The sequence below is a fragment of the Martes martes genome, assembly GCF_963455335.1.
Source record: "Martes martes genome assembly, chromosome: 9".
Taxonomy (NCBI): Eukaryota; Metazoa; Chordata; class Mammalia; order Carnivora; family Mustelidae; genus Martes; species Martes martes.
This window is the reverse complement of record NC_137896.1, coordinates 37,112,303-37,136,816: the sequence shown is the minus strand read 5'-3', so window position 1 is coordinate 37,136,816 and position 24,514 is coordinate 37,112,303. Positions and strand designations below refer to the sequence as shown.

The window sequence follows — 24,514 nt, the reverse complement described above, 5'->3', positions numbered from 1 at the left end:
AATTATTTATTATAGGGAAAATACACAGAAAAACAGAGCTGGAAGGTAGTGGGGTGGAAGATCTGGAAAAACTTAATTACCAGACAAGCTGCCCAAACATAGCTTCCTGCTTGCTGCGGAGGAGAGTGATTTGGCCCTTGTCTTTCCCACCTTTTCTGATTCAAAGAAACCTGCTCTTTGCCGGGTGGGACCCAGAGAGCCCCATTTTCCCACTTGTTCTCTTCCTGGGGCTTGGGAAAGGTGGTGTAGTTCTCAGGCTTTCAAGATACAGAAAATAGTATGGAGAAGGAAAAGATGTTACAGTCCGTTGGTGCAGTGCTATCTCCAGCCCCATCCCACAGTGTTTGTTGATCAAAGAGATGAGTCCCATGGAAATGGGGCAACTTAGGCAGTAGTACACTGAGCCATGAGGCTGTGTTGGCGAGAAAATCAACAGCATCTTACTTGGTGTAGAAGCTGGCCAGGAGGTAGAGGACACCAGAAGAGATTCTGTGGGATCTGCAGGAAGACATAGATTGGATCCCATACTCCCACCTCTTCCCAGTGTGCCAGTAGCTGAGCCTTTCCTTGGCCAGGGGCTCAAAGGGTGTCTTTTTCACTGTATGTAAGAAAACCTGCATAGCCAAGTTTTGGATGACGTTGGTCAGGGTCCAGACAACAGGAATGCCGAAGAACGGGATGCTGAGTAGAACCACATGGAGCAGTCCTCCCAAGATGGGGTAGGCCAGCCAGATGCCCTGGCTATTCATCACTCGAGTGTTGGGGTTTACTTCTCTGTGTGCCACCCCCACATTCTTCCTACCACAGTGGGGGATCAGGCAGGGATCCAACTCAATTTCCTTTCAACCTCTCTTTGAGTTTGTTCCCCCAAGTTGTCTCCTGAATAGCTAAAAATGAAAGAATGAAAGAACTTCCCCATTGTGCATAAAGGAAAAGCTGACAACCTAGGGAAAAATAATTTAAAAGGCAAGACCGGTACTCTCTGCTCTTAGAGCCACTAATGGTCATCATTACTCAGATCCTTGTGCTTCCATTGTAAGTTGAAGGAGTGAGCCTAGGCTTGGGGCAGGGGTTTCAAGCAGCAAGGGAAATAAGTATCTCTCTTTATGTTCCTGAAGAAGTTAATAGGCAATCATGAAAAGGTTACATTCACCATAATTTCAGAAGAGGGTCAGGGGAAAGAGTCATGGAATCACTAAGAAGCGGGGGGAGGTTATCATATGATCTCCCTGATATGAGGAATTTGAGAGGCAAAGTGGGGTCTTGAGAGGTCTTGGGGGTTAGGGAAGGAAAAAATGAAGCAAGATCGGATCGGGAGGGAGACAAACCATGAGACTCTTATTCTCACAAAACAAACTGAGGGTTGCTGGGGGGAGAGGGTGTGTGGAGAAGGTGGTTGGGTTATGGACATTGGGGAGGGTATGTGCGATGGTGAGTGCTGTGAAGTGTGTAAGCCTGATGATTCACAGACCTGTACCCCTGGGGCTAATAATATATTATATGTTAATAAAAAAAATTAACTCAAAAAAAAAAAAAAAGCCCTATGGAGGGAGGGAAGTACTTCTAATGCCCACCTTTCCCTCTGGGCTTGGCTGTCCTGTCTCTCACCTCCTTGGCAAGTAGACAGGCAGCATCCCGTTTCCTTCTCTCAAGAGTCAGGTGTTACCAAATATTTGCCCATGGCTTTTGGAATGAGCTAAGAAGGGACCTGAGCTCGCCATCTCAAGAGATGGAAACCTGGGGCGCCTGGGTGGCTCAGTGGGTTAAGCCTCCGCCTTCGGCTCAGGTCGTAATCTCAGGGTCCTGGGATCGAGCCCCGCGTCGGGCTCTCTGCTCAGCAGGGAGCCTGCTTCCCCCTCTCTCTCTGCCTGCCTCTCTGCCTACTTGTGATCTCTCTCTCTATCAAAATAAATAAATAAATACATAATCTTAAAAAAAAAAAAAAAAGAGATGGAAACCTGATCTCCAGTTCCAGGGGTGGCTCTGATTGTCTGAATTTTGCCCTTTAAAATCTCTAAAGTTGATGATGCCTAGTTGGGAAGCAGAACTTGCCTGCCCCTCTTCACCTAAAACTCCCTACACCCTAGTATTGGGCTCACCCAGGCTCCTTCCAGCTTCCCTCTCTAGTTCATCATTTGTGGGCTCTCCTCAAGGCTCTCTTTAGAGCTTCTCTCTAGCTGTTTAAATTCCAGAGCTCCCCCTCTTCCCCTTCCCCCACCTTTCGCCTCCCACCATTTTTCTTCAGCATCCCTTTCTGGTCTCTTGGCAGCCCCTCCCTGCTGGCTTCAGAAACCCATCTCAGATCCTTGCCTTAACATCTGCCTCTGGCAGATCTCAGACTAAGACAATGACCAACAATATTGGCTCTAATTTTTGACTCTTGAAATGGAATTTATTGCCTAATTTATGGCTTTCCCCCCTACTGTCCATGCCACGGTCCATGGATCAAGCGTTATAATACTGAGTTGGGAATGGGGTATTGGTTTGTTTTGATAGATACATGCATGTATCAAGAGCATATTTTCCAAAATTAATCATTATTATTATTAATTAATTTTTTATTATTATGTTCAATTAGCCAGCAATCATTATTCTTTAGTATCTTTAGTATCTTCTAAGTTGCTCCTTCTCTCCAAATATGATTCCTTGGAGTTCCCTATAACTTAAAAAGAAAATGCATTCAAGATAACAAAATAGAGGTTTCTTTGAGGAAAACAGATTTCCAAATGTGCTGATTTATCAGGGAACCACAAACTATTTTAATAGATGAGATTCATTCAACTGTGTAATTCCTCTGTCTCGCCTATCAGTCACCTCCCACTTCTTTCCCTTCCTTTTATCTTTCCACTTTCCTTCCCTGATCTTTTGTCATCCCAGAAACCCCAACTACCCACCTCACTTTACAAGAAATATCAGATGACTCCTCTGGAAACCTCTCATAGTCCAAACATACTCTTGAGTGAGAGCATGCCTTGTAATATCTCTTCTTTGGCATTAAGTTAATTTAAAAGACATCGGCTTCTGAGTTCTTCATTAGCAGATACCTTGCTAATTAGAATGTTCTGTCATGGGATGGGTTCTCCAGCAGTCCTATGTTATACAGAGCTTGAGAGCTCAGATACCTTAGGACAGCTCAGGAACAAGTTTCCTAATGGAGAATAGACATACAGTGGCTAAATCAAAACACAAAGGGTAAGATTTATTTTCAAAGGAATTACTTTTAATTAATTAATTAATTAAAATATCATGGCAATCTCCATCTACTTTAAGTAATTTCACGGAATAATAAGGACTGGCTTATCATCACTAAGTCACTTAAAAACCAAACCCTCATGACCAAGATCCTACCATGAAATAGGTTTTCTTATTTCCAAGCAAGAGGGAAAGAAGACGTTCCCACCCTGAGCTGAGGGATTCGGTCGATAATAACGACATTAAGCCCAGGCTTCTCTTTTTGACTGGAATGCCCCCAGAAGAGATATTTTTTTCTCTCCTGTTTTCTATTAAATAATCCAGGTTGATGTTTGAAGAACTCAGAGATCTTTTCAACGTGGGTGGGACGGAGAAACAAAAGAAGGAAGCTTCTATTGCTACTGTTGATATTTTCTTTGGAATTGCAGATAAAGAAGGAGGCGCTTCATGGCCTCAGAAAGCCTCTTCTGTAAAATTCAATAGGGAATCGGAATTTTCAGAGTTCCAAAATGCTCCCTTTGAGGAGGAGGTGCTGTTCTATGGAGGCCATAATACCTCTAAATTTTCTGTGAGGGAAGGATTTTGCCACAATAACATAGGCTGTGTGACTGAAATATAGTTTGTCTTGCTGCTGGGAGCATATCCTAACTTTTAATGGCCTGAACTTCATTTCTTTGCAAGACATACCTTTCACTTTTACTCAGAAGTAGGTTTGCATGACCCTCTCACAGAAATACTAGAGTTTCTGAAATTTGCTGAATACAGAGAGACCCTTTGATGAGGAGGGCCTCAGCTGCCCATGTGGTAAGAAGCCCACTTCCCACACTATGGGAATTTTCCATTTGGTGGGATTTTGAGTCTCAGTGCATTTAAAGTGTTAATGTAAGTGTGTTCATGGAAAATGGCATTTCCCACAACCTCCATGAGCTGGAAAGTTTTATTTTTATCTGCTTTGACCACAATTTTAAAGATCCTTAATCTCCTTATGTTCATAATTTGAGTATATCTCTCCATCAATCAAACATATATAATAAACATTCTTTCCTTTTGCAGGAAGTATAAAAAAATTAACCAGTTCTGGGGAGAAGTGGACATTTTAGGTTTTCTAAACAAAGGTACTGATTTTTTTTCTGTGTTATTTGAATCATTCACTACTAAGAAAGAGAATGTGGGGGTGTTCAAGTTTATATCACTCACTGTAAAGTTATATATGTTCAAACTGGGAGAGAATTAAAAGTTAGAGATGAGACTTTCTATACTCTGAATTTTAGTTGAGACTTTCCCTTTTGTATTCAATAGCCCTGTGAGTGTTAAGAAAACAGAGCTGTCACTAGCATATGGTTCCACCCTTTGGACAGGCATGTGCCAACAATCAATAATGTATGATTCTCTGTGGGGCATTTTACTAGGGTCTCAAACTCCCAGACTCTGGGTTTCCTTACTTATCCATACTCTCAAGACAGAATTATTTTGATCTCTCTCTTTCTCATCTGAGCTATTGGCACAAATAAATAAAACATATAATACCCAAATATGTATTTTAATCTCTATAATGATTTTTTATTATGTTATGTTAGTCACCTTACATTATATCATTAGCTTTTTATGTAGTGTTCCAAGGTTGATCGTTTACATGTAACACCCAGTGCTCGGTGCAATACGTGCTCCTTAATACCCACCACCAGGCTCACCCATCTCTCCATACCCCTCCCCTCTAAAATCCTCAGTTTGTTTCTCAGAGTCCACAGTCTTTCATGGTTTGTCTCCCCCTCCAATTTCCCCCGCTTCACTTTTCATTTCCTTCTCCTAATGTCCTCTATGTTATTCCTTATGCTCCACAAGTAAGTGAAACCATATGATAATCAATTTTCTCCGCTTGACTTATTTCACTCAGCATAATCTCTTCCAGTCCCGTCCATGTTGATAGAAATTTGGGTATTCATCCTTTCTGATGGCTGAGTAATATTCCATTGTATATATAGACCACATCTTCTTTATTCATTCATCTGTTGAAGGGCATCTCGGCTCTTTCCACAGTTTGGCTATCGTGGACATTGCTGCTATGAACATTGGGGTGCGTATGGCCCTTCTTTTCATTCCATCAAGTCTGACGTTATTAAGAGCTGCAAGAATATAAGTCAATAAATATTGACACACATCTCTAATGGATATGGAAATTATTATAATACTTTGAAGGATAACTTGCGATATCTGGTAAAATCAAAAATTTACCTATCACAGACCCATCAGCTGTCCGCTTATGTTTTCTGTATGCATAAAATGAGGATAATAATGATAATAATAATGATAATAATGATAATTTCATTGGGTTGAAGTGGGGTTGAAATGATTTAATATATCTGACATACTTAGAAGTTACATTTTGCAACGCTCAGTAAGCTGCATGTTTTATTTCTCATAGCATTAGTATCAGTGATGTCATTACTCAATATCACCCTAAAGAAACTCTTATGCATGTCCATAAGGAGACATGTATATGAGTAGTCACAAAAATATTGTTTGTAATAGTAAGAAAAGTTGGAAAGAACTTAAATAATCAAAAAATGGAATTGATAAAAAAAGCTATATTCATACAATAGAATATTATACAAGAGCTAACTGTATCACTATGAATGAAACTCAAAAATATAATGCTGATTGAAGTAAAATTTGCAAAAAAAGCCCCAAACACCTAAATTTTGATATCAGTTATATGCAGGTTATAAGTGTATAAGAAATACTGGATTTTCTAGGGATGAAAATATACGTTAGAAAATTATAGAAAGGTAGTCTATAATTAGACTTCTGAAGTCTAGAAGGTTGTTACATCTAGTGGAGAGAAGAGTTCTATGATCAAGGATGAGACCACTAGGAGCTTCAGTTGGATTGAAAATGATTTATTTGTCAAGTAGGGTAGTATGTAAATGCATGTTTACAATATTATTCTTTATGTCTTTCAGTAAATATTAAATATTGCACAACCAAAAGCACCAAATAGCAAAAGTAAGAATAAATAACATATTCATGGATCAGGTATTTATATATTTACTGAGGAAAACTGGTTATTTGTTAATTTGGTAAGTGGCCCTTTGACTTGAATATATAAATTTTATATAAGGAGGTCTTGATTGAATTTGAATCCTTGCCAAAGAACAAAAGCAAGTGAAATCTGAATGCACTGTGAGAATTCGTGTAGCAAGTATCTACTAACAGACTCATAGGGTTAATAATGGCAAGACAGTTAACCTGATGCTAACTACATCGACTGAGTGTAAGTACAACTGCAGTGAAGCTAGTTGTTTTGATATTTTGTTGTGTCCCCTCTACACTGCCCCCTCCAACCCTTGACCATTGTTGGCCTTTAGCATAATTCACTGTCCATTCAGGTCTGGACTCCTCTCATGTGGAGTTGCCCATCTGGATGCCTGTCAAAGAATGCTTGTTCCAGTACTTTCTTTAACATTTAAAGCTTCTAGAAGCTGAGATTACATTGAAACCACCCATCATGGCCACTCATTCATCTAACGGACATTTAATGACTATCTACTACCTGCCTAGAACTGTACTACACAGTGACTTAACCCCTGTCAATTGCATCTTTATTAAACTACACCAGTAAGAGATGATGTCTAGACCAGGATAATAAGACAAAAGAGTAATAATGAACAGAGAAGAGTAATAACACTCTGAAAGACCTTTGATGCTAAGAGCTTTGGATGCTCTGTCCACCCACCCCACTTTAATCCCCAAGAATTTGTGCCTTCTGTATTTTTTTTTAAGATTTTATTTATTTATTTGACAGAGAGAGATCACAAGTAGGCAGAGAGGCAGGTAGAGAGAGAGGAGGAAGCAGACTTCCTGCTGAGCAGAGAGCCCGATGTGGGGCTCAGTCCCAGGACCCTGGGATCATGACCTGAGCCGAAGGCAGAGACTTTAACCCACTGAGCCACCCAGGCGCCCTGCCTTCTGTATTTTTAAATGTTTTTTTTTTTTTTTCCCCAAAGCCTGGAGCCTTTTACAATAATGTATAGTATGGGTAACAGTATTAAAAAATATAAGGGTGCACTGCCAGTATAAAGAGTGAGAAACAGTTCTCACTGAGAGCAGCCTCTTTTTTTACTCCACATTAGTTAAAGGACTGATTTAAAAAGCAGTCTTAAACACCAAGAGATTATTGCTCAAGTCCATAACATTCAGAGGAGTTGACATGGAGCTTGTAGAAGGAGCATTTCCAATGTGTGACAGGCTCTGCCAGAGCTGAGGCCTCGTCACGTAACCTCAAATGGGGTTTCTGAAGTGGAGAGCTGCCTTCGGAAAAGCTGTGCAGTCATGGTAAATGTTTGCTTGTTTACCTTCCTCCATTAGCTCATAATCCCCCTGAGTGAGAATGACAGAAAAAAGGAAGATTTTGGCAAATGAGAAAATGGGGTTTGTAATGGGTCATCCCGTTCAGGGGTCTGGTGAACTTTCTGTATAGGCACACATAGTAATATCATTCATTTTGTAGGTGGTGTGGTTTCTATGGCAACTACTAGACTTGACCATTGTAGCATGAAAACATTCATAGATGTTACACACACGAGCGGGCATGGCTGTGTTCAAAAAAAGAGTTTATTTTCATAAAAAAGTGCAGGGCCAGATCTAGCCTGCCAGCAGTGGTTGCTGATGACTAATATGGTTGGATCCTTTTTTTTTAATAAAAAGGAACACAAATGTGCCAACAAGGCCCATGCTCTTGGCAAGGTCTAGGGGAAGTTCAGACTAAAAGAGCAAGAAACAGAATGAGGGAGAACACAGTAGCATTTATTGAAGTTAAAACACGTACACATTATAAAACTATACATTTTATATGAACTCATGCAAAATAAAAGACAAAATAAACACATAATTATTTATTTAGGGAAGATTAGGAAAAAAGGGAGTGGAGAATTGGAATAAATAAAAGAGATAAGGAAACAGATTTTGAAGGATGAATGGTTATACTGTGCTTTGAATGGAGCTTCCAATGACCCAAACTGTGCTGCTGACACTCCTTAAATTTAAAGGCACAAAGAGATTGAAAATGAAAGTAAAAAGAACGTAAATAGTAAACATAAGAGAAGTGGAATGACTCTATCAATAACATAGATCTTAAGGGGCGCCTGGGTGGTTCAGTCCATGAAGTGTCTACTTTCAGCTCAGATCATGATCCCAAGGTCATGATCCCAGGATCATGATCCCAGAGTTCTGGGATCCAGCCCTAAATGTTCAGTGTAGATTCTGCTTCTCCCTCTGCCCCTGCCCCCGGCTCATGTTCTCTCTCTCTCCTTCTCAAATAAATAAATAAAACCCTTAATAAAAATAAAATAAAATAGATCTTAAGACAAGAAATATTATTGGAGGTAGAAACATCTCAACAATAAACATTTAACACACCAAGAATATGTATTATAGGGGTGGGGGGTGAGAGGTTGGGTGAACCTGGTGGTGGGTATTGTGGAGGGCACATATTGCATGGAACACTGGGTGTGGTGCATAAACAATGAATTCTGGAACACTGAAAAGAAATTAAAAATAAATAAATAAAAATTCAAAAAAAGAGAATATATATTATAAATGTATACATATCTAATAAAAAAATCTAAAATACATGAAACAAACTCTACTAGAATTGAAAAGAGCAATACAAAATTCACTGGCTATAGTTAGAAAATTCAATACCCTGTTCTGAATACTTGTTAGAACAGCTGGACAGAAAATTAACAAAGATATGGAAGACTCGAACAACACAATCAACTAACTTGAGATAGATGGAACACTCCACTTGATGATTACAAAATACAGATTATTTTCCAATGCACATGTAACATTCTTTGGGATGTACCATATGCCACACCAAAGAATAACACTAAATTTAGATGATTGAAATCAAAGTATATTCTCCAACCAAACTGGATTTGGTATGCTTAAAAACTGGTTTATCATATAAATATAATGTCAGGACACAATTTTTGTTTGCTCAAGACAAGGGTGAACTGCACCATGATTTAAACTTTATAAATTTCCTGTATTCGGGGCGCCTGGGTGGCTCAGTGGGTTAAAGCCTCTGCCGTCAGCTCAGGTCATAATCCCAGGGTCCTGGAATCGAGCCCTGCATTGGGCTCTCTGCTCAGCAGGGACCCTGCTTCTTCCTCTCTCTCTGCCTGCCTCTCTGCCTACTTGTGATCTCTGTCTGTCAAATAAATGAATAAAATCTTTAAAAAAAAATTCATGTATTCGATTTATGAGTTAGGTTAAGTTACCACTGTTTACATAACCAGTTTAAAATAAAAAAAAAACTATGCATAAAAATTTAAGTTTATGTATATACATGGTGAAATGAAATGATAATAATGGATGTCTTTTTAAAATTTTAAACTTTATTAAATTTTTATAAAGCTACAGATTTAACTAACTTGTAATTTCCCAATCCTTAAGATCTTAGACAAATGAGTCAGTTAAATTCTGAAAGCTAGAGAAGTTTCCAAAAGCAGACACAAAACACTTCCTGATAAACATAATTTCTACTCTTACTGTTTTAAGCAGCAATAGGTTAACAATAAAATATACAATTGTCTTTGAATGACATCTATCTCATCCAAATTATACAGACAGAAATAAATATGTATGTTTTTGTGTGTGAGAATCCATCCACTTCAATTGTTAAAATGATAAGTTTATTAAAAAATAGTGAAACAATTCTTGTTTTTTGTCCTGTAGTTCTTGTTTGTGTTGGTTATTTGGATTAAAGATGATATTAATATAGGGGCACCTGGGTGGCTCAGTTGGTTGAGAGTCTTGACTCTTGGTCTCAGCACAGGTCTTGATTTCAGGGTTGTGAGATCTTAAAAAAAATAAAAATAAAAATAAAAGATGATTTTAATATAAATGGCTATTTTTTTTAAAGATTTTATTTATTTATTTGACAGACAGAGATTACAAGTAGGCAGGGAGGCAGGCAGAGAGAGAGGGGGAAGCAGGCTCCCTACTGAGCAGAGAGCCCAATGCAGGGCTCGATCCCAGGACCTTGGGATCATGACCTGAGCTGACGGCAGAGGCTTAACCCACTGAGCCACCCAGGCGCCCCTAAATGGCTAACTATTAAGATATAAATAATATGTATCAAATACATGTGAATTACTGCTTAAGAAATTTATAACAGCTCATTCATAGGATAAATTTAATATGATAGCTATATTTTTAAATATACTCATAAATTAATTATATTTTAAAGCTATAGTAAAAGTTTAAATTACCTCTTTATATACCTGTGTATGCCTAAGTATATACATATAAAAGTACAATAATAAATATTTTGCTCCAAATTATTACATAAGTAGTGTAGAACAGGAATAAACTTGTATGCTTTTATTGTGGAGTTTCCTTTTGTAACTCAATAATTCTGTTAAGTATCAGTATTTTCTTTACACTTTAATCAGTTCTTTAAAATTTGTTGTGTTTTTCTTAATTTCATTCTTACAGTTGTTATTGTGTATTTTCACAATGTTCTAAAATTATTTCTGATTTTAGATAGTTATGATTTATACTCTCTTCTGTGCTGTTAATCTTTATTTTGCCCTTCCAAAATTGAGAATAATAATTTTATAATTTTACTCTACAAAATAAGGGGAAATAGGAATAATTAGGTTTGTTAAAATTCTTCAGATTTTAGGTAATTCAAAGCTACAATAAGACTTTGTCCTCCAACCTTGGTATTTAAGAACAACCAAAAAAAGACAAAGGAAACAAAAGCAAAAATGAACTTTTGGGACTTCATCAAGATAAAAATCTTCTGCACAGCAAAGGAAACTGTCAACAAAACTAAGAGGCAACCCACGGAATGGGAGAAGATATTTGTAAATGACACTACAGATAAAGGGCTGGTATCCAAGATCTATAAAGAACTTCTCAAACTCAACACCCAAAAAACAAATAATCCAGTTAAGAAATGGGCAGAAGACATGAACAGACACTTCTCCAAAGAAGACATGCAAATGGCTAACAGACACATGAAAAAATGATTCAACATCTCTAGCCCTCAGGGAAGTGAAAATCAAAACCACAATGAGATACTTTACACCAGTTAGAATGGCAAAAATTAACAAGACAGGAAACAATAAGTGTTGACTTGGGTATGGAGAAAAGGGAGCCCTCTTACACTGTTGGTGGAAATGCAAGCTAGTACAACCACTCTGGAAAACAGTATGGAGGTTCCTCAAGATGTTAAAAATAGAGCTAACCTACAACCCAGCAATTGCACCAGTAGGCTTTTACCCCAAAGATACAGAGGTAGTGAAAAGAAGGGACACATGCACCCAATGTTCATAGTAGCAATGTCCACAATGGCCAAAGTGTGGAAGGAGCCCAGATGTCCTTCAACAGATGAATGGATAAAGGAGATGTGGTTTATATATAAAATGGATTATTACTCAGCCATCAGAAAGGATGAATACCTACCATCTACATCGACATGGATGGAACCAAAGGATATTATGCTAAGTGAAATAAGTCAATCAGAGAAAGACAATTATCATATGGTTTCACTCATATGTGAAATATAAGAAACAGTGCAGAGGATCATAGAGGAAGGGAGGGAAAACTGAATGGGAAGAAATCAGAGAGGAAGACAAACCATGAGAGACTCTTGACTCTGGGAAACAAACTGAGGTTTGCAGAAGGGGAGTTGGGTGGAGGGATGGGGCAATTGGGTGATGGGAATTAAAGAGGGCACGTGATGTGATGAGCACTGTGTGTTATACACAACTGATGAATTATTGAAACTAATGGTGTGCTATATGTTGGTTAATTAAATTTAAATTAAAAAAAAAGACAAAAAAAAACAAAAAAACAAAACAAAAAAACAGCCTATAAAACCAGACAAATCCAAAAGAGAGTTGATCTCCCTAGGTGAATTGTATATAAGTAGAATGTATTAATTGAACTATCTTTTAATAATTGTATACTTTTCAGGTTATAAGAAGCAGGCTCATGTTTAAGCACAAATACTGGAACAATAACTGTTTATCAAAAAATTAAAAAAAAAATTTGCAGGACACCTGAGTGGCTCAGTAGGTTAAATGTCTGACTCTTGCTTTCTGCTCAGGTCATGATCTCGGGGTCCTGGGATCAAGCCCTCAGTTGGGCTCTGTGCTCTGTGTTGACTCTGCTTTTCTTTCCCCCCCTCTGCTTCTTCTGGGGCTCTCTCTCTCTCTCAAATGGATAAATAAAATCTTTTTTAAAATTTGCTTTAGGATTCTAGATTCATAAATCCCTTTTGCTTCTTTTTCATGAAAATTCTGAACAAGTGGTAGGAGTATTGACTCAGTTATGTGAAAATCATTAGAGATCTCCTGCTTATTTCAGTGTTTTGTTATATCCAGTGGCAAAACCATATCTAACTTGTTTAATATGTACAACAGCAAAATGCAGAAAACTTGCATTGATTTAGGGGAAAAAGAAAAGAAAACTTCCATTGATTTAGTTCTAGGGCCCCCGCTAGATTTAATAAGTTCTCATTCTACCCAGATTCTCTCTTTTTCCTTTTTTCTTTTTCTTTTTCTTTCTTTTTTTTTTTTTTTTTACATTTTAAAGCTTTATCATACTTTAGAAGATATAAAAACACACAACATTAGCACTTAAAAAATTAAGATTTTAAAACTGGCTACATTGTCAACATGTTCCTTCTGATATATTTTTCTAAGATTTACTAGACTAAAATAAGACCTCATACTAGCTTTATCAACCTTTCAAAAACAAAGAAAATAGTTAAGTAGTTTATGTATTTATTGTTCCTAACATACCCAGTTATGGCAAGCCTTGGAGCCAAGCCTTCATAGGCAAGCCAAGTAGTGCTGTGATTTGACTGCCACACCACCCACTCTTCCTTTGCACTAAACTCTGGAGAAGGCAACATATGAATCCCCTCAGAGATTTCTCAATGATAAATTCTGCAGATGCCTACTAGTAACACCTGGTTCTGGAAGCTCTTGCTCCCAGCATCAAGAGGTAATGAAGCAAATGGCTATGTGGTAGGGTGGTATGGCCACAAGGCCTTGGGGCAGTTGCCAGTGAATAGTTCACATCATCATCAGGAGTAACTTGTTTTGGTTCTAAAATTTTTTTTTCAGTTTTCAAATTGTGATAGTAATAATAACCATTAACTTTGAAGTCCCCAAAACAAGACAGATGAAGTTCTCAAAACATTTTCAAAATTATTGTTCCATCTGAAATAAGTTACAGTCTAAAAAAAAAAGTGTCCATGGAATAACTTGAAGACCTAGACTTTTTATTAAAATATGTCAATACTTAGTTGATGAAAAGAGCAAATTCAGGATTTCCAGAAAAAACTATATAATCCCATGACAGTCTGAGTTTCCATCAGGCAATTCTTACAGCTTTCCATAGAAATTTTCTGAAAGAGAAAAACATTGCATATTTATTGTATAGTACAAAGGTTTTAAAAGAACAACATCTGAACAAATGTGGCTGTGAATTCTAATCAATAAAATTACCAAAGTACGCCATAGGATTAACAAGAAGTGCAATCATTAGAGAACCACAAGTAGCAGTTGGCCATTACTATATTATTGTGGGCACACCACCAGCCCAGAGCAGACTTTGGGGGAGAGCCTGTTTTGTTCTGGCTGAAAACGGTCCTGTCCCTTCACCAAAGTGCTTGGACAGTAGAGAAGTCTTAGTCACTTATGCTCAGAGGCTACCCATGAGGTCTGGACCAGGGGTTGGTTACTGAGCACAGTCTCACACCTGAAGGCATGTAATGATTATCTTGAGAGGACTTCACATGAACACAGAAACCCAGCTCTTTGACAGTGAGTCTCTTTGCCTTTATGCTTTGGTTCTTTAAGTTAACATAATCTTGATCTAATGGTAGAGGCACAAATTTCGTTTTCTCTCTCTCATGTCAAAGGCAGTGTAATATGCTGAGGGCATCCAATATGCATCTGGGAACCTCTTCTGTTTTGGAGGCTGGTAACACCATGCCCCATGGAATGTTTCACAGAGGACCTGGTATAAAAGAACCACTGGATTCACACCTGCCTGATAGCCATGACCACCCATTTTGCCCACTGCTGCATCATTTTAAAATCTGACCACCCTCCTTTCTTTACCTGAGGAAAGAGAACCCAACAATTACATAATATCATTTTGGGAACTCTCTCTCATCAGTATGGATCTTCTAGATGAGATAACTTTGATTTTATTGTGGTTTTATATGGCTCATACTTAAAAAAAAAAAACAAAACTGAAAATCACAAAGCTAGGTATGCCATCAAAAACTTGAATTTGCCCTTGACATATAAACTTCACCCAGAAATTAAATATTCCAGATGGCTAAATAAATTGTCCTTACCCAAACTTGTAGGCTGACAAAAGATAAAGAGGTAAACAGTTATATCGAGAGTAGGTATGATTTTAGGGTAGCTCATGATTTCAAAGTGCTTTAGGAACAATGTCCTGGCCAGTATAGGACCGTGCTTTGGAGACCTGGGATGCTTTGCTCCTACCTAAAGTTATAATAAGCCATAATGGAAGTAGAGTTTTTAAAAAAATGCTTCATGACATTATCCACAAGAGCATATAGTATTACTGAGGATGTTTCTGGTATTGTCCCACCAGCTGACGACACAACCCCAGAAAGACCACAAAGGTGGGACATAGGCATGGTTGAGGTTTAGCCTTCTGGAAAACTATGGCAATAATGACAGGGGGAAAACCATTGCTTGATTTTGTACTTTGGGCTGGGAGAATCTTAACCTGTCTTTGCAGTAATGAGGACACATATTTCATGGGCACTACTGTTAAGAACTCTGTAAGCCTTACCTTTTATTCAGAAACTCCATTTTATCATCCATAAACCTCAGGGAAAGTAAAAAGAACTAACAGAATTCTAAAACCATAATGATGAAACCTCTCAAAAATCCTCAAACTTCTCGGGGCACCTGGTTAGCTCAGTGGGTTAAGCCTCTGCCTTCAGCTCAGGTCATGATCTCAGGGTCCTGGGATCGAGTCCCGCATCAGGCTCTGCTCAGTGGAGAGCCTGCTTCCTCCTCTCTCTCTCTCTGTCTGCCTCTCTGCCTACTTGTGATCTCTCTCTGTCAAATAAATAAATAAAATCTAAAAAAAAAAAAAAAAAAAATCCTCAAACTTCTCAGGCCTTATTCCCATTAGCCTTGATGGCAACAAGATCAATTTCTCATAGGGCTCAGAAGTTATCTCCTTCTGCATTAATAACAGACTGCCTCAGGAGTTTAAGAATTACTTGCAATTCTAGATTTATCGTCTTATATGCCGATATGAGTAATTACTCTAGGGAACTCATACAATACCTCTGACTTTATCACCAATAGGTACAATTTCTAAAACAGGCCCCTGAAGCAGTTGCTGCATGATCTGAGACATGGAGGTTTGGGTCTCTGAAAAAGGCACCAGAGAAAAACTCCTTGAACCCCAATGGGAAAAGATTTATCAAGTACTCTTGAATGACTGTCACAGTGAAACTCCAAGATATTGGTCTTCAGGCTATGTCTCCAAACTTAAAAGACTTATCCTGTCTACTGGATGTCCATTCCATCAGGAGAATTGAAACTGAAGGTTCTTAGGAATTTTCTGGATGATGCTGAGTGCAAGACCCAAGATGTCTGAATCAGATAAATTTTCTGTTTTTCAGTATCCTTTTCCTTCCCTCTCTCTACACTAATCAAATCACACCCAGTGTTTTCCTCTGTCATTCTCTTAAATGATCTCCCTCAACTTCATCTTGTTAAGTTTGACTGCCGCTTCCCCACACCATGATCTTTTACCACTAAAAAAAAAAAAAAAAGGCATAAAACACTTGGACATATTTTTCTCAGACCATGTCTTTTGTCCTTTAAACACTCAAGGTAAATTTTCTTACACTGATCTTTCTGGTACATGAGTTTCTCTCCCATAACTGATCTTAAATTCAGTCTTATAAAAACTGGACCTTGACCCATGTCAACAAAATGTTTCTGTGAAAGCCATAACAACCCTCTCAGAAAAGCCTAGTCCAGTTGGGACTAATATTGGACTGAGTTTGGTCCAATAGTCAGATATGCTCTTGGCTGTTTTGCAGGAACTGATGAATTCCTTGGGGAATAGAGTATTTGGTCAATGGCATTGCAAAATAATACTTATAATCCCAATACAGTTCATGTCCCAATAGGATCTGCTGCTTATGGGGCCATCAGACTTAAGTAAAAAGATAACTTAGTGTGTATTGACGACCACATACTAATCCTGCATATTCAGGATAATTGTTATAGATTTTCTTATATTTAAAACTCCTCCTCCTCCAAGGGATCGTGTTTCTCTGAACAAAAAAATATCCAGAAACCTCCAGAGAGAGGCAAACAGAATCTACTTGGGAGAACTCCAAGAGGCTTAAGTGACTTTTTTCATGCATGGTATTTGCATGACAACCTTCACAGTACGGATAATACAACTAGAAAAATTTCATCAAGTCCAAAACTTACTTTTGACACTAGCAGATGTCAGAAGTTACGCAATTTGTTCTCTGGAAATCCTACAAACCAGTTTAAGTTTATTAGTCAGAACCATGGATAATCATAAAGACGTGAATTTTCTCTTAACTAGCCACTAGAGAATTTGTATTGTAGCCAACACTTCTTGCTGGACGTACGTACTCCAGCCAATGACATAGCCTGTGATTAGGCTAAAGGAAAACCTAGCTTTTCACCACTGACTTTGTTGGATTCCAGGATGAATTTTCTGGCCTCAGTTTGGTGATTAGGCCCCTGTGCACAGCCTGTTGAAAGGACTAATTACCATTTCTGTTTTCTGGTAACTGCCAGCAATACAGCCAACTGATACATTCCACCCAGAGTCTTCAATGCTCCTGGGAAGTCATGGCCATGTCAGTGGATACAATGACTCATCCTGCAACAGAACAGCAGGAGAAATTACCTACAGGCAGCACGCTCTGGACAAACACCTGACCAGCAATGTCTCAGCAACAGTGAAGATCATCAGTTTATCTCCTAAAACTTGACAGTCTGGCCTTGGCTGAAAGAGATACTGAGAAAGAGAGACGCAGCCCCTGACATGTGGGAACTGGCCTGGCACCATCTGTTGGGCTCAGTGCTGCCAGGAGCAGATGTGACCCTCACAGCTAGGACATAACACTCTCCTGTTCAATAGAAACAATTTCACACAACAGCAACATTAGAGAAGGCCATGTTGCAACTCGGATGGGTCAAGGCAAAAAGAAAACCCCTCTGTAGTCATGTCTGAATGCAGTCTGAAACATGGACACAGTCGAAACCGCAAAACTGAGCAAACACCCTTCCAAATTGTATACAAGATTTTTCAAGCTACTCAGTCATAGATTTGACTCTACTTCCTGCCAGCATCCATTGCAGAGCAAAGACCTGATTCCACAAACCTGTCCCTAAAGCACCCAACTCGGATCCACATCCTATCGTGTCCCCTCCACCATGCTCTCTATGCTCAGGACTCCACATTTCCTCATGGTGTTGTCCTTCATTTCGATGAGAAATAAATTCAACTTTTTCAATCACAAGTCTGTTCCTGATGGTCTTTGGCTGGAGGACGTTTACAGTGTAGAATGAAGAACCCTTCTGAGGGTATATCCTTGGGTACCTGGCTAGACACATTTCCAAGGACTGGTTTCAAAAAAATTAAAACTATGACCAAAGAGGATGATCTCAAGTCACAGGGTCAAGTTGTAACCTCCCACTGATTGAACTGTTTATTTTATTATTATTTTATTATTTTACACCTTTGTGGTGTAAATAGTTAACATGAACTATTTAGAATATCATGATTGAGTCATTCTGTTAAAAATATTTTTATTTACAAAATCTTCATGCAATTCTGTTGCAGAGATCAGGATGGAAATCCTTTATCTCTGCCAATGGGACTCAGGTGAAGATCTGGGTTTCATTACAACTTTGCAGTAGGAAGTCCTTATAAAATCTTTACTCACTATCTCCTTGGGCCCTAGAATAGTGCTTTAAGGTCTAGGAGCACCCCTGAGGCTCAGAGAAATCATCTGCTCAAAATCAGAGTAGTTGGTAAATCATAGAAAAATAATAAGAACTAACACATACTGAGAACTCCCTGTGCTATGCCCTGTTCTGAATCCTTTGTGACTTTAACCTCACAGCCCAAAAGCAAGTACTATTATTAGCGTTGGTGGCTAAGGGGGAGACTGAGCTACGCAGATACTCAGGAAACCTGACCCCGGTCTCTGAGCTAGGAGGGGAGTATGGAGCTGCGCACGGTCCGAGACCCCTGCTCCTACAACCATGATCTGCGGCCCCGCACGAACTTGGCCCAAACCCTGTCCTTCCACGTAAGCTCCTCTTTTCACTCGGCTCCTCTTCTTGAATTCCCCTCTTGGGAAGAGACAGGACAAGGTGAGGGCAGTGAGTGGCACAGAAAATTGTACCATCCAGCCCTGGCAGGGGCGCCTTCAAAATGGGACATTTCTCCTTGATGCCCAGTTCTCTTTTGCACAAACCTATGGGATAAGAGCAAAGCTGAAGCCAGGGGTGGCTCACATGCCTGACTTGTTCCTGGTGGAGCCTGAAATTCCTCTGAATATAACAGAGTTTCTCCCAGACTTATCTACCTGGTCCCAGGGTGAGACAGATGGCTCCGCGTTAAGTCTTATGCAATTAATATCCTTCTCCACCCACAAAAGTTGCAATGGGGTTGGTTCCTAGAGTGTGTCTGCAGGAAGCCTGGTTCTCTGTGGCTTTTACTGTTTCTGAGACCCTGGGCCCTGAGCAGGGGCTGGACCAAGGCGAGGGAATAATGACTCTCTACACGTGCCATTAGCATCCCCAGAGAAACTGGTGTTTCTCCACAAAAAAAAACAAAAACAAAAAAACAAAAAAACACAAAAGCTTTTTAGGAGAAAAATCATAACACATGTTACCAAAATCCAATCGCCATTCCCTTATTCTTTCCCCAGAGTTGACCTTGATCTTGAAGGCAGAGCACACCACGACTTGGTATTTGAATACTCTTATTACACACCCCTGTTGGTGAACAATACGTCATGTTGTCTCCCATTTTATAGGCCTACACATCAATGGCCTCACAGTTCATGTCCCTTCCAGGTCCACTTCCTCAGGAATTCCTACCTTTGTCTGGGTGGTTTGTCCCCACCGGTCAGCTATAGGAAAGGGAACACCTACATCTGTCTGCCGATAGTGGTGCCCAATATTTACACAAGCAGAGAAGATCAGTGGGTTGGAAATTATGGGTTATCATGACTCCATGCCTTAAGGGCACATACAGAGACCAAAAAACAGAAGGCCGGGCCCCCCTGCTCCCAAGGAGGGGCGGTAGCCCAGGCCGATTCTGTGCAAGACTGCCCCTTCTGGAACAGGCTGCATTTCTCCAAAGCAAACAGACCCAGAGAGCAGAGGCATTTTCCCAAGATCTCAGACAGTCTGAGCAGAACAAATCCCAGGTCCCCAGCTCCTGACACCTGACCTAGTGCTCTTTGCGCTGAATCCTGGGGCTTCTTGATATCAGGATCCAGGCGGGTCATAGGAGTGTGTTTCTTTTCCCCCTCCCTCCAGCAAAGGGCTGCAGTTTCTATATAAACTGTCATGGTTGATGCTTTCCTGACTCTGCGTCAGGGAAGCTCCAGCAGACGCAGACCTTCTTGGGCAGCGACTTACCTGGCTCCTGGGAGATAGGTCTGTGTCCCGACTTCAGGTTCATCACCCCAGGCTCTAGAATTCAGCCCAGGAATATGGATCTCTGGTAGGAGTCCTCTGCTTAAGAACAGTAAACCCTCCCCAGACCTAGGGAATGAGTCTAAACAATCGAAACCAATCATTGGGTCCCCATTCTTCTTGCTGGTGAACATTTCTGGGACACCGGGCAGGGAGCCTCACACCTACATCTGCTGGAAGGTGTCTGGAAGAGGTTTCTCTTTCTTTTTTAAGATTTTATTTATTTATTTGACAGAGAGAGATCACAAGTAGGCAGAGAGAAGGGGGGGAAGCAGGCTCCTTGCCGAGCAGAGAGCCCGATGCGGGGCTCGATCCCAGGACCCTGAGATCATGACCCGTGCCAAAGGCAGAGGCTTAACCCACTGAGCCACCCAGGTGCTCCTGAAAGAGGTTTCTGGTGGGGGGATGGTGGAGGGGGTGCTCACAGAAATCCACAAAGAAAGAAAGGAACACCCTTTCCCCCCCCTTCCCTGTTGTGTGGCAAGGAGGTGGTTCTTTGAGCTACTGCAGGCCTCTCACACCCATGAGGGAAGGTTCTGCTGACACCCCGGGGGGTGGGGGGCAGGCTGTATATAGGAAAGCATTTTCGTCCATGAAGGCACTGAGCTGCAAAGCCATTCCAGAGTTGCCTTCATACACTGGTGGAAGACAGTAAGGGGTGTCCCCTCTGAAATCAGGGACCCTGGTTTCTTGTCCTTACTCAAGAAGCGCCAGTGGTTACGCTGGGCAAAGGGTCAGTGTCCTCCCAGGCCTGGCGGCCATGGTGCAAAACAAAAGCAGCAACTCCGGAGGCTGGATGCTGCTCTTAGCAGAGGCCCTTCTGAAATTGCTAGAACTCACGGCAATCAGTTGTGATTTGTTAGTGTCCACAGGCCAAAGAGCACTTGTGCATAAAGCTCGGAGTCCATAAAGAAAACAAGAGGAGGGGAAGAGATGAAGAAATTGGTTTGTGGCCTGGAAAAGTACAGAAATGAAAATACAGACATGACCAAGCTTAGGCTGACCTCTTGTGGCTGAGACAGAAAAAGGCGTTCCACTGAGAAATAAATGGTGCTGCTGGGGCAACTGCAGGGATGGGGGGTGTCGGGGGCGGCGGCCTGGAGTCGGAGAACAGGAAACGTGAACCTCTCATTTCACCTTCATTTTTACTCATCCCCTTTATTATTGCATGTCACATTCCTTCAGTAGTCTTTTTCAGCATAGCTATAAGAAAAGTAATATTTAACTTTAGTGACATTGACGAACTTATTTCTGGCTAATAATAAATTATTATTACGGCTGTTTATGCTTCCGTTAATAAGCCATTCACCTAGTGTCGTTAGATGAGCCCTTTCTTTAGATGGTCAGCATAACACAGTAGACATGAATGATTTGTACAGCTAGCCAACCTGATGTTAAGAAAATGTGCCTTGTACATTTCCTTCTTTATGAGCCGGCCAGCAGGGAAGACCTGTTCCCATTTTACTTAGAGGGAACCTAGTAGCAATGCCTGAGGTCACAATGCCAGCAGGTGGTAGATGAGGCCTTGCACATGGGTCCCTCAGACCCCAGGGTCCAGAGGTGGAGCTCATGGTCATCACTTCCTTCCAGACAAGCAAGATCTGCACGTTGCCTCATTTAATCTTTAAAACCACTGTGTAAGGTACTTAATGTTATGCTCACTCTACAAGTGAGGAAGCAAAACTGAGGGTCATGGAGGTTGGCTCTGTGGGAATCTGAGCCTTGGCCTATTTCCAAAACCCATCCTTATCATTTGTCTCCACTTTTGGAGATTATCCACTGTCTTGCTGTTCTTTACCCCGCACTTCCCTCCCTTTCTTGTATACGCCTCTCTTATATCCCGGGTCCCTGAGAAATTGTCTTTGGCATTTGTTGCTATGGTTCTCCTTGAAATATTAGTTGATAAAGAGCTATCATTTTTTCCCCAGGGACATTTGCATTATAATAGATAAGGAGCTTCCAACAGAGAAAGCCTGTGGGATTGAAAGGAAACATGTCAGACTGTAAAAAAATATATGAGTCCGGGACATTTGGGGAGCAGGTAAACAGAGATCTCCTTTAAATAACCCCACAAAGACGACACTGTCCTCTGCAGCCTGGGGCTCCTAGACATCAGATTACATATCTGGTGTAATTGAAAATCCAACAACAAGCAGTTGTTTACTCAGCGCCCTGGACGGATTTAGCACTAGACCAATGCATGTGACACCCAAGTAGAACAGGCGGCAGCTCCTAAACCAAACAGAGGGGTTCTCCCCGCCTGTCATTTTGAAAACATTGTTATATTTGTTATATTGTTATAATTCCAAAATACAAGGGACCAGAACATTTTAATTCCAATTGATTTGCAGTTTTCATTTTTCCTAAAATACACTTGAATAACAGCAGACTGGTTTAAGATATTGTCCTCAGCAGAGAAGCCACTCATGGGACTAAGGTCAGGGTAGTTCTGCCCTTGACTCCAACGTGATGGCTCTTTTCCCCACAGCTGGGTGTCCTACGATTCAACTCAGTTCTGTCACTGTCTACCTGGAGATGACATCAGATCCCACAGGTGATGGGCTGAGTCCCACAAGACTGCTCTTCACTTCAGACACGAGTCACAAGTCCAAGCTCTCACCTGTGCTTCTGGCCAACAGGCTAGACATCAAAAGTTTCCAGGAACCCCGCCTTGCATTCCATTCATTTGCTGGAGTGCTCCCAGGACTCAGGAAACTTACTTACTACGTTACCGGTTACAAAGGTATTAAAGGGCACAATTTCATAGCCAGAGGAAGGGATACATAGGGCAAGGTATGGGGATAGGGGTAGGGACCTTCCATAACTACTCTGCCCAAGTCTCCCTGCATTCATGAACTGGGAAGGAAGCTCTCAGAACCTCAACCTTTTGAGTTTTTCAAGAGGTTTCATTACATAGGCATGATGGATTACATCATTGGCCATTAGCAATTGATCTCATCTCCCTGGAAATCAGGGGGTGGGACTGAAAGTTCCAATTCTCTCATCATAAGACTGTTCTGTGGCAACTAGCCCCATCCTCAGGTGCTTTCCAGAAGTTGCTGCATTGACATAAACTCAGATGTGGTTGAAAGAGGCTTGTCATGAATAGTAAGACACTTTTATCATTCAGGAAATTCTAAGTGTTTTAGGAGAGTTGTGCCAGAAACAACTGAGATGAAGACTAAATATATATTTATTACAAATCAGAATATCACAGTCAGGCAACCAGACCCCATGTTAAGCACTGTTTCTAGATTATTTGATTTAATCCCCACAGAACACCTATGAGGTATATGGATATCTCCATTTTACAGATGAAATATCTGACTACCAGAGGGATTAGGTGGCCTGTATGGGTTGTAGGATAGGAGCTGGCATCTGAGTTTAGGGATATTCATAGTATATACCTCATTTTTTGGGTAGTAAAATGAAATATCAACTCTGATATTTCAGAAATTATCCTTTTCCCTCTGTGGTCGTTGGTAATGATGGGAGGAAAAAATTCTTCCTCTACCCTTCAAGGTCTTCCAGCTAGACTAAGACCAGCTAGACTAACTCTTAATTAATTCTTAAACTTGATTGGCATGACACAGATTAACAGCACAAAAAAACCCCTAAGTTTTATTACATGAAGCCGTAATAATAAAACTGGGACATCAAGAAATGACTACAGCAGATAGTTTCTGTACTTTTTATTTTTTTAAATTAAAAAAAAATTTTAAGATTTTTAAATTTATTTATTTGACAGAGATCGCAAGTAGGCAGAGAGGCAGGCAGAGAGAGAGGAAGGGGAGCATACTCTCCGCCAGCAGAGAGCCCAATGCGGGGCTCAATCCCAGGACCCTGAGATCATGACCTGAGCCGAAGGCAGAGGCAGAGGCTTAACTCACTGAGCCACCCAGGCGCCCCAGATTTTGTACTTTTTAAATAGAGAGACAATGACTCTGTAAGGAATTGATAGGTCAAAGGAAATGTAACTTTGGGAACGTCAGTTACAGAATTGGGGCTGGGATAGTGAAGTTTTACTAATTCTACTAAAGAACACGAGGGCTGTTTATAAGGCTTTCAGCCCTGAATTCCCCATCTCTGGTGATGAGAATCTCTCTTTACTTCCTGGTACAGAGAGGGTACCTTCCATATGGGAAATTTATTTTCTGTATCCAGGGGGATAGAGGAGGGTCCGAGAGTTCTTCTTACACAGGCTGTCTCTTATGTAACTTTTGTTTAAAATAACCAATATGCCAAAGTGGTGCATTTGGGGACAAACTGCCCTTGGCCCCACAGGAAGAAGGGTGGACAGGGGCCTAGAACAGGTATTTGAGTCCCTTTTGTTAATTGTAGTTGTAGTTAGTTTCCCTACATTGTGAGGGGGTCTCTCTCCTTTACTGTCCGGTGGTCTTAGGTTGGAGCCCCTTTGGGTAACAGCAGATGTTTCTGAGAACCCTGGGGGGGAGGGTACCAGAATGTTCCTCAGGCCCACTTGTGCTCTCAGCACCTCATGTTGCACACCAAGGCTCACCTCCTTCTTC

General features: G+C 40.5%; 1 pseudogene across 1 annotated transcript; it reads right to left on the bottom strand.

Moving 5' to 3' along the window:
• Positions 1-260: 260 nt before the first annotated feature.
• Positions 261-19,971, bottom strand: LOC308349079 (ORM1-like protein 2; annotated as a pseudogene). The gene is made up of 4 exons: positions 19,929-19,971; positions 15,558-15,644; positions 14,582-14,594; positions 261-798 (listed from the first exon to the last, which is right to left on the bottom strand). The product of its transcript is annotated as an ORM1-like protein 2 (transcript).
• Between the last annotated feature and the right edge of the window lie 4,543 nt (positions 19,972-24,514).